A 16,687-nucleotide genomic window follows, 5' to 3' on the forward strand; every position below is an offset into this window, starting at 1 on the left:
AGCTGACATTTAAGGGTATTTAAGAGAGGAGACCATAGACCAAGGCAGAGGGCAGGGCCATGCTGGGCACTATGGGCTGTGGATGGGAGCTGGCATTTAAGAGGGTAGTCCATAGACCAGGGCAGAGGACAGGGCCATGCTAGGCACTGTGGGCTGTGGATGGGAGCTGGCATTTATGCTTGGGTGATGGAAACATGTTAAAAGATTTTAAGGAGGGGAATAACATCTGGGATTAATGTGTATTCTGGGAATCTCAACAAAGTGAATTCATAGTTTGAATTTTCACGAGACTTCTGCACAGGCAGAGAAATAAGATCGTGTCTACAGCTGTGTGATGATCATATTAAAAAATATTACTAAGTTTTTAAACGTCATTTCAAATGATGTATTTCTAACTCACATTGGACATAAGCAGATTGCAAGGTTAATGGAAAATAGAAAAGTTAACTGAGTTGCATGAACATAAAAGACATCGACTTGAAAACAAAACATTTAATCGTTTACTTCTGCTGCAGTTTTCTTGACTGCTGAATTTCATGACAAGGAATTGTTCAGGGAGGGTAGTGGGGCTGAAGACCTGGACAGGAGCTGGTGCTACCGCTATTCAAATCTGAGGGTGGTGGAGATGGAGCCTTGGGGAGGAGCCAGTGCTGCCTTTTACATCTGAGAGACGTTGAACTGGAGGTCCAGGGAGGAGCTGGTGCTGCCACTGATGTCTTAGGTTGTAGAGCTGAAGACCAGTGAAGGAGCCGGTGTTGCTGTTCTTCTGTGAGGGTCGTGGAGCTGGAGACCCAGAGGGGAGAGGTGTTCTAGTTTGAGGGTTGTGCAGCTGCAGACCTGGGAGGAGCTGATGTTTTAACTGGAGACTCATGGAGCTGGAGACTCGGAGGAGCTGGTGTGTTTCTAGTTAGAGGGTCGTGCAGCTGGAGACCCAGGGAGGAGCTGGTGTTGTTCTAGTTTGAGGGTGGTGGAGCTGGATACCCATAAAGGAGCTGGTGTCTTTCTAGTTTGAGGGTCTTGCAGCTGGAGACCTGGGGAGGAGCTGGAAAAAGTTTGAGGGTTTTGCAGCTACAGACCCTGGGAGGAGCAGGAGTTTCTTTAGTTCGAGGGTCGGGCAGCTGCAGAACCCGGGAGAAGCTGATGTTGTTCTGGTTTGAGGGTCATGCAGCTGGAGACCCAGAGAGCAGCTGGTGTTTCTTTAGTTTGAGGGCCGTGCAGCCGTAGAACCCAGGGGGAGCTGGTATTTTTCTAATATGAGTGTCCTGCAGCTGGAGACCTGGAGAAGAGCTGATGTTCTAGTTTGAGGGTCATGCCGCTGAAGACTCAGGGAGAAGCTGGTGTTCTCATTGAGGGTCCTGCAGCTGGAGACCTGGAGAGGAGCTGATGTTATTCTAGTTTGAGGATCATGGAGCTGGAGATCCACAGACGAACAGGTGTTGTTCTAGTTTGAGGGTCGTGCAACTGGAGACCTGGAAAGGAGTGGGTGTTTATTAGTTTGAGGGTCATGCAGCTGTAGAACCTGGGAGGAGCTGGTGTTTTTCTAGTATGAGTGTCCTGCAGCTAGAGACCTGGAGAGGAGCTGATGTTCTAGTTTGAGGGTCGTGCAGCTGAAGACTCGGGGAGGAACTGATGTTGTTCTCATTTCAGGGTCTTTCAGCTGGAGACCCAGAGAGGAGCTGATGTTGTTCTAGTTTGAAGTTCATGCAGCTGGAGACCTGGGGAGCAGTGGGTGTTTTTTAGTTTGAGGGTCATGCAGCTGTAGAACATGGGAGGAGCTGGCGTTTTTCTAGTATGAGTGTCCTGCAGCTGGAGACCTGGAGGAGCTGATGTTGTTCTAGTTTGAGGGTTGTGCAGCTGAAGACTCGGAGGGGAGCTGATGTTGTTTTTGTTGAGGGTCTTTCAGTTGGAGACCCGGAGAGGAGCTGATGTGGTTCTAGTTTAAGGGTCACGGAGCTGGAGACCCAGAGAGGAGCTGGTGTTGTTCTGATTTGAGGTTCATGCAGCTGGAGACACAGAGAGGAGTGGGTATTTGTTTAGTTTGAGGTTCATGCAGCTGTAGAACCTGGGAAGAGCTGGTGTTTTTCTAGTATGAGTGTCCTGCAGCTGGAGACCAGGCGAGGAGCTGATATTCTAGTTTGAGGGCCATGCAGCTGGAGACATGAAGAGGAGATGATTTGGTTCTAGTTTGAGGGTCATGGAGCTGGAGACCCAGAGAGGAACTGGTGTTTCTTTAGTTTGAGGGTCATGCAGCTGTAGAACCCATGAGGAGCTTGCATTTTTGTAGTATGAGTGTCCTGCAGCTGAAGACCTGGAGAAGAGCTGATGTTCTCGATTGACGATTGTGCAGCTTAAGACTCAGGGAGGAGCTGATGTTCTAGTTTGAGGGCCACGAGCTTAAGACCTGGGGATGAGCTGATGTTGTTCTGGTTTGAGGTTCATGCAGCTGGAGACCTGAGGAGGGGTGGTTGTTCTTTAGTTTGAGGGTCGTGCAACAGTAGAACCTGGGAGGAGCTTGTGTTTTTCTAGTATGAGTGTCCAGCAGCTAGAGACCCAGAGAGGAGCTGATGTTCTAGGTTGAGGGTGGTGCAGCTGGAGACTCGGGAAGGAGCTAATGTTCTAGTTTGAGGGCTGTGATCTGGGGACCTGGAGAGGAGCTGATGTTGTTCTAGTTTGAGGGTCATGCAACTGAAGACCCGGGGAGGAGCTGATGTTGTTCTAGTTTGAGGTTCATGCAGCTGGAGACCTGGGGAGGAGTGGGTGATTTTAGTTTGATGGTTGTGCAGCAGTAGAACCTGGAAGGAGCTGGCATTTTTCAAGTATGAGTGTCCTGCAGCTGGAGACCAGGAGAGGAGCTGATGTTCTAGTCTGAAGGTCGTGCAGCTGAAGACTGGGGGAGGAGCTGATGTTCTAGTTTGAGGGCCCTGCAGCTGAAGACTTGAGAAGGAGCTGATGTTGTCCTCATTTTACGATCTTTCAGCTAGAGACTCAAGGAGGAGCTGATGTTGTTCTAATTTGAGTGTAATGGAGCTGGAGACCCGGGGTGGAGCTGATGTTGTTCTAGTTTGAGTGTTGTGCAGCTGGAGTTCCAAGAAGGAGGTGGTCTTGTGGTTCAAATCTAAGGGTCCTGGAGCTGGAATCTATGGGAGGAGTCAATGCTGCCACTGATGTCTTAGGCTGTGCAGCAGAAGACCCACAGAGGAGCCGGTGTTGATGTTCCAGTGTGAGGGTTATGGATCTGGAGACCCGTGGAGGAGCTGGTATTGGTGTTCTAATGTGAGGGTGTGGATCTGGAGATCCATGGGGGAGCGGTGTTCTTCTAGTTTGTGGGTTGTGGTGCTGGAGGCCCAGGGAGGAGCTGATGGTGTTCTAGTTGAGGGTCGTGGTGCTGGAGACCCAGGGAGGAGCTGATCCTTCTGTTGTTTAAGTCTGAAGGTCATCGAGCTGGAAATTCAGGGAAGAGCTGGTGCTGCGGTTCAAGTCTGAGGGTCCTGGAGCTTGAGACCCCGAGAGGAGATGGTGCTGCCACGAATGTCTTAGGTTGTAAAGCTGGAGACCTGCGGAGGAGCCGGTGTTGCTGTTTTAGTGTGAGGTTTGTGGAGCTGGAGTCCCAAGGGGAAATGGTGTTTTTCTAGTTTAAGGGTCATGCAGCTGACCCTCAGATGACCTCAAACTATAACAACACTGCTCCACCCTGGATCTTCAGCTCCACAATCCTCACAGTAGAAAAACACCTGCTCCTCCCTGAGTCTCCAGCTCCACAATGCTCAAACTAGATTAAAATCAGCTCCTTCCCAGGTGTCCAGCTGCATGACCCACAAACTAGAAAAATACCAGCTCCTTCCTAGGTGTCCAGCTCCACGATCCTCAAACTAGATTAAAATCAGCTCCTTCCCAGGTGTCCAGCTGCATGACCCTCAAACTAGAAAAACCCAGGGAGGTTTTATTAGTTTGCTGCTGTTTTTCTAGATTGAGGGTTATGCAGCTGGAAACCCCAGGAGGAGCTGATGTTGTTCTAGATTGAGGGTCGTGGAGATGGAGATGTGGGGAGGAGCTGATGTTGTTCTAGTTTGAGGGTCATGGAGCTTGGAGACCCAGGCAGGATTTGGTGTTTTTCTAGTTTGAGGGTTGTGTAGCTGGAGACCCAGGGAGAAGCTGATGTTGTTCTAATTTGAGAGCTGTGGAGCTGGAGACCTGGAGAGGAGCTGATGGTGTTCTAGTTTGATGGTTGTAGAGCTGGAGACCCAGGGAGGAGCTGTTGTTTTTCTAGTTTGAGTTTCGTGCAGCTGAAGACCTTTGGAGGAGCTGATGTTCTAGTTTGAGGGTTGTGCAGCTGGAGATCCAGGGAGAAAGTGGTCTTGCAGTTCAAATATGAGGGTCTTGGAGCTGGAATCTATGGGAGGAGCCAATGCTGCCACTGATATCTTAGGTTGTGGAGCTGAAGACCCGCAGAGGAGCCGGTGTTGGTGTTCCAGTGTGAGGGTCATGGATCTGGAGATCCATGGGGGAGTGGTGTTCTTCTAGTTTGTGGGTTGTGGTGCTGGAGACCCAGGGAGGAGCTGATTCTTTTGTTGTTTAAGTCTGTAGGTCATCAAGCTGGAGATTCAGGGAAAAGCTGGTGCTGCGGTTCAACTCTGAGGGTCCTGGAGCTTGAGACCCCGGCAGGAGATGGTGCTGCCACTAATGTCTTAGATTGTAAAGCTGGAGATCTGTGGAGGAGCCGGTGTTTCTGTTGTAGTGTGAGGTTTGTGGAGCTGGAGTCCCAGGGGTGAGCAGTGTTGTTCTAGTTTGAGGGTCATGGAGTTGGAGACCCACGGAGCAGCTGATGTTGTAGTTTGAGGGTTGTGCAGCTGGAGACCCAGGGAGGAGCTGGTGTATTTCTAGTTGGAGGGTTGTGGAGCTGGAGATTCACAGATGAGCTGGTGCTGCTGCTGTTTAAGTCTGAGGGTCATGGAGCTGTAGATCCGGGGAAGAGTTGGTGCTGTGGTTCAAGTCTGAGGGTCCTGGAGCTGGAGCCCCTGGGATGAGTTTGTACTACCACTGATGTCTTAGGTTTTGGAGCTGGAGACCTGCAGAGAAGCTGGGCTGGTGTTCTAGTTTGAAGTTCATGGAGCTGGAATCCTGGTCAGGAGCCAGTGATGCTTTTTAAGTCTGAAGTTCGTGGAGCTAAACATGGAGCAGATGTTGGGGAAGTAGAGAGAGACGGAGAGAGTTACAGGACACCACTTGAAACTGTACATGTAGCAGAATCCCAAGCAAGTTAAGCCTGGGAGCTTCTCAGTCCTTGTGATCAATGCATTCTTTTTTGTCTTACACAGTTTGGATTTGTTTTCTGTCTCACAAGACAGAAAGACCCTGATTAATACCCTCAGGAATTGAACAGCTTAAAAAAACTAAATGATATTGGTATAATAATAATAGAAATTAGACTATGATTATCCTTACTGACAGAGACAAAATCACACACCACACACAACATATATATCTTTTCATTCAGTTAGTAAAATAAAATATAAATTGAAAAATCGACCCATGTAAAGCTATAAAAAGTTATTTCATGGAGAAGCGATGGATGACATAGATTAATCTGAGAGTTACTATTAACGGAGAAACTTACAACTTACCATTTTTCCTGTGAGGTTTCGGTGCTGTTACTGATATTCTGTGAGTTCTGGCAGCTGAGTCCATTCGCATAGCCTGGTGACGCAGCAGGTGTCACAGAAGGACCCTGTGCCAGCTGGTCCTGCTCCACTGCTATGATAAGGGCAGCATCTGATCTCTGACTGTGTCTTGAGGGGAGACCAGGCCCTTGTTCACAAGCGTATCCATGGTGAGGTTCTGTGGATGGAACCTCATGGATGTTCCTGATGTTCCTTCCTGATGTTCATCTGCCATCTTGCTATTTAATGCATCTTGTTAATAACTGTCTTCTAAATATTGAATAGAAATAAAGCATTTGTACAATATGGGTAAGGTATAAAGAATATAGACATGTTGGACACAGAGGACCTCCACCAAGCTTAGGGAATAGAATCTGAAGAGACATAACTTTGGATGCTCCCCGGAGGCCTTGCCTGAGTTCCAGTCCCTTCCCTTCTCCTACAGAGGGAATCACTTCCTGCTTTAGTCTTTATGAGTCCCATACTTTTCTTCATAGTGCATTTCTTCCACCACGTATGTGTACATCCCTAAAAAATATGCTATTTAGTTTTGGAACTTTCCATGGTCTTTTTGAGATAGGGACTTGCTCTGTTGCCTTGGCTGTAGTTTTGAACTTTGATGTGAGAAATTCTCCTGTGTGGCTGCTCCTACACTGCATGGCTCTGAGCATCTGCTCGATGTCTATTTTTGTCCTCCATTCTCTTCCTGAGACCCACCCACATTGACATGATTCATTTTCATTGCTGCGTGATCTCTGATCATATGAGAGGAGCATGGGAAATGTCTTCATTTCCCTGTTGGTAAGTGTTCGGCCAGGTTGGGGCCTTTAGGACTCTGTTTTGTTAGGAATGTTCTTGGGCATTTCTTTTGTACAAAAGTGCAATTTTCTTCTGGTCAGTAGCTTCCAATGTTTAAAATTTCATCCCAGGTAAGAAATGTAATTTTCCTCATAACCCACAACACACACCCTTTCATATAGAAGCATAACAAAAATATATTTCACAACGATTCTTAGCAGTGCCTGGTGTTCCTGCTACTCTCCATTCTCCCCAAAACTTGCGTGGATTGGGTTGTGGGATTTTTGCCAGTCTCCCCCTGTTAGGCTGAGACCCTCTTCATGTTTTTATTAGCCATTCCTTCACATTTCCTCTTCTGTGGAGGGCTTTGCCCAGTTTCTGTTTAGTTGTTTGAATTTTTGCCTTTTTCTTTTATTATTACTATTATTATGTTTTTGTGGCAGAGTCTCACTCTGTCACCCAGGCTGGAGTGCAGTGGCATGATCTCAGCTCACTGCAGCCTTCACCTTCTGGGTTCAAGTGATTCTCCTGACTCAGCCTCCCGAGTAGCTGGGATTACCAGCATACACCACAATAACTAGCTAATTTTTGTGTTTTTATTAGACACAGCATTTCACCATGATGGTCAGGATGTTCTCAAACTCCTGATCTCAGAATATTTTCACTGGATATACTGTTCTAGAATGAAAGGTTTTTTTTTTCCTTCAGTTCTTTAAATATGTCATGCCACTCTCTCTTGGCTTATGATGTTTCCACTGAAAAGTCTGCTGCAAGATATACTGGAGCTCCTTACATGTTATTGGTTTCTTTTCTCTTTCTTCCTTCAGAATTCTTTCTTCATCCTTGACTCTTGGGAGTTTGATTATTAAATGCCTTTGAGGTAGTCTTCTTTGGGTTAAATCTACTTGGTGTTCTATAACCTTCTTGCATTTGAACATTGATATCGTTCTCTAGGTTTGGCAAGTTCTCTGTTACTATCCCTTTGAATAGATTTCCTATGCTGATCTCTCTCTCTACCTCCTCAATGCTTAGATTTGTTCTTTTGAGGCTATTTTCTAGATCTAGTAAGTGTGCCTCATTGTTTTTATTTTATTTCTTGATTTATAGTTTTTAATTCTTTTTTCTTTTGTCTTTGCTGACTGTGTATTTTCAAATATCCTGTCTTTAACCTCACTAATTCTTTCTTCTGCTTGATCAGTTCTGCTGGTAAGAGATCTGCTGCATTCTTCAGTATGTCAATTACATTTTTCAGGTCGAGAATTTTTGCTTGATTTTAAACAATTATTTCAATCTCTTTGTTAAATATATTTGATAGGATTCTGAATTCCTTCTCTGTGTTGTCTTGAGTTTCATTGAGCTTCCTCAAAACAGCTATTTTGAATTTTTTCTCCGAAACATCACATATTTCTGTCACTCTGCGATTGGTCACTCATGCCTTATTTAATTTTGTGAGGTCATGTTTTCCTGCATGCTATTGATGCTTGTGGATATTGGTCAATGTCTGGGAATTAAAGAATTTATTATAATCTCCACAGTCTGTGCTTGTGTGTACCCATCTTTCTTTGTTTGTTTCTTTTTTCTAAGACAGAATCCCACTCTGCCACTCAGGCTGGAGTGGAATGGCATGATCATGGCTCACTGCAGCCTCAGCTTCCTGGGCTCAAGCGATCCTCTCAACTCAGCCTCCCAAGTAGCTGGGACTACAGGCACATGCCACCATGCCCAGCTGATTTTTGTATTTTTTGTAGACACAGGATCTCAGTATGTTGCCCAGGCTGGTCTTGATCTCATGGATTCAAGTGATCCTCCCTCCTCGGCTTCCCAAAGTGTTGGAATTATAGCCATGAGCCACCACATCTGGTCTCCTTCTCCTTGTTCTTCTTCTTCCTCAAGGAATTTCACTCTTGTTGCCCAGGTTGGAGTGCAATGACACAATCTCGGCTCACTGCAACCTTCACCTCCCGGGTTCAGGTGATTTTCCTGCCTCAGCCTCCTAAGTAGCTGGGATTACAGGCATGTGCCACCACGCCTGGCCAATTTTGTATTTTTAGTAGAGATGGGGTTTCTCCATGTTGGTCAGGCTGGTCTTGAACTCCCCACCTCAGGTGGTCTGCCCACCTTGGCCTCCTAAAATGCTGGGATTGCAGGCATGAGCCACCGTGCCCAGCCTCCCATCCTTCTTGAGAAGGCTTTCCCAGTATTTAAATGGAATTGAGGGTTGTGATCTAAGTATTTGGTCACTACAGCCATATCTACTTTAGAGGCATCTCAAGCCCAGTAACACTACGACTCTTGCAAACTCATAGATGTACCACCTTGGTGGTCTTCAGTAAGATCTGGCAGAATTCCCTGGATTGCCAGGCAGAGGCTCCTGTTCTTTTCCTTCACTCTCCCCCAAACAAACGGAGTCTCTCTCTCTCCATGCTGTGCTGTCTGAATTTAGGGGAGGGGCGACACAAGCACTCCTGTGGCCACCAGCACTGGGACTGTAGCAGGATGAGCTGCAGACAAAACCCCTCAGACACCGGATTAAAGAAGGAAGAGGCTTTATTCGGACTGGACTATTGGCCGACTTGCATCTCAAGAATGGAGCTCCCCAAAGAAAGGGTTCCTGGCCCTTTTAAGGGCTTACAACTCTAAGGGGTTCCACGTGAAAGGGTCATGATAGATTGAGATCTATAGATAGCACATGTGCTTAGAGTTGGGGGTTAATCTTTTAACCTCAGCCCTGGTCATCGGCGGCACTGGCTGGTCTTGCCACTGATTTCATTCCTGTTGTTTTTCAGCTTTTACTTCCTCCTTCTCTTCAGAGACAGGAGACAGTAAGAGAAATGGCCTCTCTCCTCATTCCCCCCACTTTGAGAACCTCAGTCACTAGCGGGAGTTCTCACTCTCATAGTCACCACCCCGGTCTTCCTGTGAGACAGATCAATAGGGATTAATGTAATACACTTGTGCTGAGGTCTTTTGATGAACTAAGGTTGTAGAAATATGGGTAATGTACAGGGGAGTAACATGCAGACTCCTAACACTATTATTATTAAAAGGTCTGAAACACTGGTTTGGGAGAGAGCCTGTGGACCTTCCCTTGCACTTAAATATTTACTTGGGGATCCAGTCCAGTTCCATTGATTCCTAGAGTTACATACTGTCCTGTTTTCCAATGGTGATCAGGTAGTTCTAATGAGTTACAGTGACCACTAGTGCAGGAAGAGTTACTCTTTCCTTTTTGAAGGCGGACAGGGTCCTTCTTATCTTTTTTCCAGGTAGCCTAAATGACACAGGACCAGTAACCATGTTCATCACTACACAGTCCTAATTCATTGCAAACATACTTATTTTCTACTATATAGCCACTTTCCCTATCTAGACAGCCACATCTTATTCTATTTCCATACGGGTCACTGTTGATTGCCACACAGGCATCAAATTTTAAGATAATTTGTTTGGGAATTCCTTTCTCTTCTGTTTTAGTTATTACTTTACTCATGTCAGCTTTTCCCCAGTTGCCAGTACTCAATCTTATTTCAAAAACTGTAGTCATAGGGGGCTCAGATGGGTTATAGCACACATCAGGCTGGTCACTTCCTGGGATGCATACCTTGTACTGGGTGGCATTATACAAAAAAGTCCCTTTTAGAGTTCCAGTACATTCATCATAATTATAAAACAGAAAGACTGTTTTAACTTTTTGCCATACCTCAGTAACTTGATGTCATTGGGAACAGTCCTCAGTCTGAGGAAGATCAGTTGAAGTCCTTACTGTACAAGTCTAAAATTTAAGGAAAATGAGACCCACAACGAGTTTCCTTATGCTTCAGCCATGCGTGGACCAGCCAGCTTCTGGGTGTAACAGGAGCAGGGCTTATTGTCTTCTTCAGAGTCACTTTGCAGGGGTTGTCCTGGCTTGGTCTCACCTCCCAGGTCTCAGGTGCTGTAGGTTTTATATGGCTGTGGTGGATCCAGGCTGGGATTCCCTCTACCTTTATGGCTGTGGTCAAGACGATGGTCTGGGGTCCTTTCCACAATGGCTGCAAGAGGGCTACATTCCTATCCTTGATCCACACCCGATCACCTGAGGAGAAAGTGTGAACTGGGGAGAATAAGCTGATGGGGCCCCTCTCATTTACCCAGGCTGAAATTGTTTGTGTAATTTTCCTTAAGGCCTGTAGTTGTCACTGTAACTCAATTTCACCTAGCTCTCGAGGAGTGCCTGGGAGTCCCCGTAGTATGGGAGGAGGCCTATGATATAATAGTTCATAAGGGGAATATCCTGTTCTTTTAGAAGGGATACATCTAATCTTAAACAATACCATAGGGAAAGCTTGTACCCACTTTAATCCTGTTTCTTGACACACTTTCCCTAAACTACTTTTGATAGTCTGATTCATCTGCTCCACTTTTCCAGAACTCTGTGGTCGGTAAGCGGTATTTAGTTTCCATGTGATCCCCAATACCTTTGCTGTCTTCTGTACCAGGTCAGCCACAAATGCCAGCCTGTTGTCTGAGTCTATTTGTAAGGGTAGTCCAAACCTAGGGATGAGATCTCAGAGAAGCACACCAGTTACTTCAAGAGTTTTCTCAGTTCGTGTTGGATAGACCTCCACACACCTCCCCCCCGCAAGAGTATGTCTACACTAGAACTAGCAAATACTTGTTACCTCCACATTTGGGCATCTTGGTGAAGTCTACTTGGAGATCTTCAAAGGGATCTGCTCCACAGGCTTGTATGCCGGGCGGGACATTTGCACCTTGCCTACCATTGTGCTGCTGGTAGGTGACACACTGATGCACCACTGTTTTGGCAAGGGCTGACAGATGTGAGTTGTAGAACCACCAGCCTAACAACTTTTCAAGTGACTCTTGGCTTAGGTGGGTGGTCTCATGAACAGCCAATACGACTGCGGCTCCTAGCGGTTGTGGCATGGCTATTATAACTGGATGCATCCCTCTTCTATCACCTGCCCTCCCTCTGCCTGGAGAAAGTCCTTCTCTTCTTTAGAATAAGTAGGTACAATGTCAGGTGCCTGAGGGAGCAAGGGATGTTGTGACTGATGCCCGGTAGGGGGTGGATGCTGCTTTTGGAGCCTCTGAGTCAGCTTGGGAGTTCCCCAAGGCAATCAAGGTGAAAGATTGTTGGTGTCCTCTGCAGTGCATGACTGCCACCTTTTGGCGCTTTCACACTGCCTCTAATAATTGCAGGATCTCTTGCTGATACTTTGTGTCTTTTCCCCCAGAGCTCAACAGGCCTTTTTCTTTATATAACGGCCCATGCACTTGGAGGGTTGAGAAGGCATACCGAGAGTCAGTATAAATATTTAGTCTTATCTTCATTTAGCTCTATGGCCCGAATTAAAGCAATGAGTTTGGCCTTCTGGGCTGAAGTACCCTGGGGCAACGATTTGGCTTCAATGACAGTGCCCAGCATTACCACTGCATATCCTGCACACCTCTCTCCTTGTGGGTTGACGAAGCTGCTCCTGTTCATGTACAGCTCCTAGTCTACTGATTTCCAAGAATGGTCTTGGAGGTCGAGCCTGCTAGAATAAACTGAGTCCAACCACTCTACACAGTTAGGTTCAACTGGGCTCTCTGATACCAGGAGTCAGGTGGTGGGGTTCAAGGTGTTGCAAACGTCAATGGTATGCCCCACACAGTGCAGGTCTGGGGCAAACAGAAAGTTTGCTTTGCCAAGACCCTTGTGGCTCCAATTATATCAATAGTCTTTTTGGATAAGGGGGCGACTGGGGTGGTTACTACTGAATATTCAGCACCAATATCGACAAGAAACTAAATGTCCTTGTCCCTGACTGTCATCCTGACCATGGGCTCTTTGGGGGGAAATGAGCCCAGTCCCCCTCAGTCCAGTAACCCTTCTGCCAGATTGAACAAGGCACCTTCGTCCTTGTCTGAGGCCTTCTGCTCAGAGTCACGTTGTTTCCCTTTCAACTGTGGGCACTTGTCCTTCCAATGTCCTATTTCCTTACAGTAAGCACACTGATTACGCTGCAAGCGTGGATGGCCAGACTGGGTATTTTTCCTGGGGCCCTCCTTCTCTGGTCCCTTTGGGAGGACCCCTCTTACAGCTGAGGCTAGCAGGTTGGCATTTCACTGGGCTTGGCGCTCGCTCTCTCTGCAGTTCTCTCTGCAGCTTACTGCATCTCTATTCACAAACATCTGGTTGGCTATCTCCAATAACTGTGAAGTATTCATGCCTGTGGACCCAGCCTGTTCCTGAAATTTTCTTTAACATCTTCTGCACTTTGACTAACTAAAGCCATGTTAATCATGCGCTGATTTTCAGGGTTATTGGGATCATAAGGGTTATACATATGATAGGCCTCAGGTAGTCTCTCATAGAATTGTGCCAGGCTCTCATCTTTTCCTTGAGTGACCTAAGAGGCTTTGTTAACATTTGCGACCTTCTGAGCTCCCTTCCTTAACCCTTCCAGAAGGGCTTTCCTGTACCGGTTTAGCCTTTGCATACCCTGTCTTTCATTTGGGTCCCACTGGGCATCTGTTCCTGGTAATTGGATCCTCACATACTCTTGGGGGTTTTGGTAATCAGCTGGAAAATGTTCTTCCAGCCACTTAGTTGCTGCTTGGAGCACTCTCCTCCTTTCATCTGTGTTAAAGAGGCATATGAGCAACTGGTGGCAATCAGCCCAGGTTGGGTTTGTGGGTCTGGATAATAGTTTGGAGCAAATCAATTAGAGCTTGTGGCTTTTTGGTATAGGATGGGGTATTGTTCTTCCAGCTGAGATCGTCAGAGGTGAAGGGCTGGTACACAAAAACACACGTCTCCACCATATGGCCCTCCTCATCTACACCAGTATACCATTGCTCTCTCAGGGGCATTTGTATCCCGGTCTTAGGTCACAAATGAGCTACCAATGGAGGGGTCTCTCCCGAGGCTTTCCATCCTTTCTTTTCTACTCTGGGTGGCCTAGGGGTATGTAGGCCTTGTGGAAGCTTGGACGCAGTGGGCTCGGGAGTGGGAGGCCTTTCTTCTTGGTGAAAAGGGGGCCACTGGTGCTGTTTCTTGCCATGAATCCTGTGGTGTTGGATCAGACAGGACTTTAGGAGCTGACTCCCCTAGGCTGGTGGAGTGGGATTCTTCCTTGGCTGTCTGTCCCTTTGCCACTAGTACTGCTGCTGCCTGTCCTCTTAACTACTGTGGTGGCTCTAAAACCAGCTGTAACCAAGTGTCTATGTATGGAAACTGGTCTGGGTGTCCTGGCTTACCAGTTACTTTGTGCCATACCTTTGAAACAAGGGACCCGTCTAGGTTTCCTTCTGCTGCCCAACCCACTTCTAATGCTGGCCAGTCTATTTCACACAAAGTCCTAGGTTTTCCTGGTGTCATAGTAACTCCATAGTCTCCATTAAATCCTTTCTTGAAATATTTCAACATAGTTCCTAGCAGAGTGGGCTTACTTTGTGTTCCACCCATTTTCCTCCCAAGACAAAACAACACTCACACCACAAGAAGGAAAGAGTAAAGAGGTCACTCACTCACCTCACGCATCTAAAACTCAAGCAATCACTCACTTTCACTTTCCTTTTTGCAAACAGGTCAAGCCAAATCAAAATCAATACTGAGACCAAAGTGCCGATACGGGCACACCGGGGGTGATCAGGCCACGCTTCCACTCAAATGGAGTGGGCAAGTTCCCAGGATCAGTCCTACTGTATTCCAGATGTCTGGACTCCAAGCACTGGTTCCTTCCCGGTGTTCAGACATTGCATTGATCATCTGTGGGGGCCTGCTATGCACCACTCTGATGAGGAGTTCCACCAGGGCAAATACCTATCCAGGAGCGGTCTCAGGATCCGCATCACTCAAGCTGGCTGGAGTTCCCCGCAGGGATGCTCTGCAGGGCAGGTGTAAGTCACCTAAGGGGCTGCCTCACCTGTCCATTAATCACCTCACTTCCTGGTCAGGGAACCATGAAATGTAGCAGGATGAGCCACAGACAAAACCCCTCAGACGCCCTGTTAAAGAAGGAAGAGGCTTTATTTGGCTGGGAGCGTCAGCAGACTTGCATCTCAAGAATGAAGCTCTCCAAAGAAAGAGCTCCAGGCCCTTTTAAGGGCTTACAACTCCAAGGGGTCCATGTGAAAGGGTCTTGATAGATTGAGATTTATAGATAGTACATGTGATTAGAGTGGGGGCGGGGGGTAATCTTTAACCTCTCTCCTCAGTGGAAGGTGAAGGTGAAGAGAAAGCAGGCAAATCTTACCTGGCCAGAGCAGGAGGAAGAGACAGATGGGAGGTACACATATTTTTAAACAACCAGATCTTCAGAGAACTCTATCATGGAACAGCACTTCGGGGATGGTGTTAAACTATTAGAAACCACTCCCATGATCCAATCACCTCACATCAGTTCCCACCTCCAGTATTGGGGATTACATTTCAACATGAGATTTGGGCAGGAACACAAATCCAAACCCAATCAAATCACCAAGGAGTCAGGTCATTCAGTTTTTCTGTAGCATTATAATCTAAGAGAACTAATTTATTAAAATTCACATCTCTTGCAAAATAGAAAAATATATGTAGAGATAATAGAATCACAAGCATCTACATTATTTGCATCAATTTTAAGCATGACAATTTTAAAGGAATAAAGACAAAATGAAAACTATTTGATGGTGATAAGCAATATGATGAGAGAGACTTCTGATGCATGACATATTACTGGTTGCTGAATGAACTCTCATTTAACTTGGCATACAGATGACTAGATCATATGCCAATGTTGTATATAACATAAAAGAGTGTAACTGGAACTAATGATGAAAAGTTCCAAGTGATGCCACGGACTTCCCTGGAACATTTGTGAGTTTGTTGGTTTTTATTTTCTCAAGTTAGAGGTGTTGAAAAGTAGGCAAGATAGCAATTGGCAGGGAACATGTAGAAGAGCTGGCTCTTCTAATTCTTAATATTCATGTTTCCGAGTAAGGATAAAAGTGAAAGATTCCAAGTATAAAACTATTATATATCAAGAGAGTGTGTCATCAAAAGAAAACTTGGCTGCCTGTATATCTAATTTTTAAAAATATATTTTTCACAGCTTTCAGCTAACATATTTGAATATTATAGGTACCTACTGAAGCTTCACAGTGAATTCAGTTCAATATATCACATATTCAAACATAGTGAAGGGTCATACACATATTTTTGTTATTAGTAATAATAAGATAAATGGCATTTTATCAACTAATAATGATATCATGTATGCTGTTCTAAATTCTTTCACCCAATAACTCATTGAATTATTAAAATCAAGGCAAAAAGTCAGCTAGCTGCTCAAATGTCATTCAGTAAATTGTAGAATAAAAACTCAAGCTTCGTGGAAGTCATTATCCTCAACAAACTAACACAGGAACAGAAAACCAAACACCATAGGTTCTTATTTACAAGTGGGAGCTGAACAATGAGAACACATGGACACAGAGAGGGAAGAACACACATTGGGGTCTGTTGCAGGGGCAGCGGGAGGGAGCTAATGCATGTAGGGCTTAATACCTAGGTGATAGGTTGATAGGTGCAGCAAACCACCATTTTGGCACATCTTTACCTATGTAAGAAACCTGCACATCCTGCACTTGTATCCTGGAACTTAAAATTAAAATAAAATAAAATTTAAACAACAACAACAACAACAAAAACCCTCAAGCATCATTTTATCTGAAACACTTAGGTCACTTCTCCATAATTTAATCATTTTAACCATGCTTGTTTTATTTTTTCACTTATTTTACCGGTAAGATTATTTTAATATCCACTTTCTCTCATATATAATTAATATAAAAGGAGTTTAGATCAGGAATATGTATAATGAATTTCACTAAAGTGGTATAATTAGCACAAAACATGTCTGTAACAGAAAGACTGTGAAGACAAGGAATTGCTATTATATTTCATATAATAAAGGTAACAATAATTGTTGAAGAATAACAAAGAATAATAAAACAAACACTATTTTAGAATTTGGTAAAATATTTATTTTGTTGGCTTTTGTATTTTGGATGGGTCATTTGTGGGTCATGAATATTTTGACAAGATCTGTGATACTTCAACCAGCATGATGAATGAGTCTTTTCAAGATGGGAGGCAACTGGCTCTGATTTTCAGCCCTGGGAAAATCTATGAACCTTGACGTTGTCTGCCTTTTATAGAAAGCAAGATTTTCCTTGAGACCTTTGACTCCAGATAAATTTAT

The 16,687-nt window shown here is 45.4% G+C and overlaps 1 long non-coding RNA gene across 1 annotated transcript; it reads right to left on the bottom strand.

The window, feature by feature from the left end:
* Positions 1 to 477: 477 nt before the first annotated feature.
* On the bottom strand, positions 478 to 6,993 carry LOC129058548 (uncharacterized). Its single transcript, XR_008523718.1, has 2 exons — positions 5,622 to 6,993; positions 478 to 5,163 (listed from the first exon to the last, which is right to left on the bottom strand). It is a non-coding gene; the product is annotated as an uncharacterized LOC129058548 (long non-coding RNA).
* Positions 6,994 to 16,687: the final 9,694 nt, after the last annotated feature.

This window comes from Pongo abelii, chromosome 2 (assembly GCF_028885655.2).
Source record: "Pongo abelii isolate AG06213 chromosome 2, NHGRI_mPonAbe1-v2.0_pri, whole genome shotgun sequence".
Lineage (NCBI taxonomy): Eukaryota > Metazoa > Chordata > Mammalia > Primates > Hominidae > Pongo > Pongo abelii.